This window comes from Notothenia coriiceps, unplaced genomic scaffold (assembly GCF_000735185.1).
Source record: "Notothenia coriiceps isolate Sejong01 unplaced genomic scaffold, NC01 NC01_scaffold00035972, whole genome shotgun sequence".
NCBI classification, from domain to species: Eukaryota; Metazoa; Chordata; class Actinopteri; order Perciformes; family Nototheniidae; genus Notothenia; species Notothenia coriiceps.
The window spans coordinates 37,205-38,827 of NW_011368673.1; the positions used below are offsets into that span (position 1 = coordinate 37,205).

Genomic DNA, 1,623 nt, shown 5'->3' on the forward strand with positions numbered 1-1,623 from the left:
AGTAAAAGTACTCAGATCTTGTACTTGAGTAAAAGTAGAAGTACTCAGATCTTGTACTTGAGTAAAAGTAGAAGTACTCAGATCTTGTACTTAGTAAAAGTAGAAGTACTCAGATCTTGTTCTTGAGTAACAGNAAAGTATTCTCATCAAAATATAGTGAAAGTAGCGACAGTAAAAGTAGTCATTGTGCAGATTGGTCCATTTCAGAATAATATATATGATATGTTTTATAATGATTGATCATGAAAGTGTTCTCAAAGCTGGTAAAGGTGCAGCTAGTTTGAATGACTTTGTATACTGCAGGGTAGCTTGTGGATTTACTCCAGGTGGAACTAAAGAATGATTTAACACTTGATTATATTTCACATCATTCATCCACATCTGAGAAGTAACTAAAGGTATTAAATACATGCAGTGGAATAGAAGTACACTATTTACCTCTGAACTGTAGTGGAGTAAAAGTACACAGTAGCATAACATGGAAAGTACCTCAAAAATGTACTTAAGTGCAGTATGTGAGTAAATCTACTTAGTTACTTTACACCACTATATAGAAATGAACCTTTGTGCAGTAGCAGCATGAGGGAGCTTTTCAGATCAAACATATTTTTATTAAGTTTTCCCAATGCATCACTAAGGTTTTATACTACAACTTAAGGAACAGCACACACAATGGAAATAAGCGATCATTTAGCAATGGAGCATATACAAATAAGACAATAGTATGCACTGATTACAGTACAAGTCCTTCAGTATTGTACCTTAAGTACAGTGCTTGAGTAAATCCCCTCTGTCACTTTACACCACTGGTTGTATCTAGAGCTAGCTGAAGCTAACACTACTTTTAGCTGCGTAGGGATCAGCTAACCTCGATCATAACCTTAAACTCTATGAACTTGGCCAGAAGGAGAGTCATGTGGAAAGGTGCAGGGTACAGGGCAGCAGCTGAAGATCCTATAAATGGAAGCCGTATCTCAGCCGCCAAGGGGCGAAGAAAGCAGGATAAAACGGCTAACGTTATCTCAGTCAAACCGTTAGCATTTAGCTTACAACTCACCGCGGTTTAGTTAAAATCTTCTGTTCCCAGTGTCAGACTTTTCAACATCTTCGGTGTTTTGTAGTCTCGTTGATTTACGATTTATTAAACAATGCACTGCTGAATATAATATAACTGGTAAGAACTCGGGACGATTATAATGTGTTTTGGCGCAGTGCGCTCGCCCCTTCGCGAGCCCTGTTAGCAGTTAGCCGTTAGCTGTGTGTTTATTTTAAAATGTCTCCATCGGCCGTTCCCGTTCGTCTTCACAAAGATACATGCGCCACTTCCGGGCCTGACTCAGAGTACAGCGCCCCTACGGGTCGAGTGTTGCTACTGCAGACTTTCATTTTCTCAAGAGTCAAGATGCTTTTCTGTCATATTGTGTACACTGTGACTTCATGAATGTATAATAAGAACACTGTACACTAGCTACTGTGTACTTATGGCAATGTAAATCTATCCAAAGCGCCTCCTCCATTGCAACATACTTTACTTGAGTATTTCCATTTGATGCTTTGCTACTTTGCACTTCTACTCCACTACAATTCAGAGGTAAATGGTGTACTTTTACTCCACTACATGTA

General features: G+C 38.8%; 1 protein-coding gene across 1 annotated transcript in view; it reads right to left on the bottom strand.

Moving 5' to 3' along the window:
* The window catches only part of ark2n (arkadia (rnf111) N-terminal like PKA signaling regulator 2n), a 4,910-nt gene extending 3,608 nt beyond the window's left edge, over window positions 1–1,302 (bottom strand). The window contains exon 1 of the mRNA XM_010791911.1: window positions 1,058–1,302. The gene's annotated coding sequence lies outside the window, so the exon portion shown is untranslated. The remainder of the gene's footprint in view (window positions 1–1,057) is intronic.
* Between the last annotated feature and the right edge of the window lie 321 nt (window positions 1,303–1,623).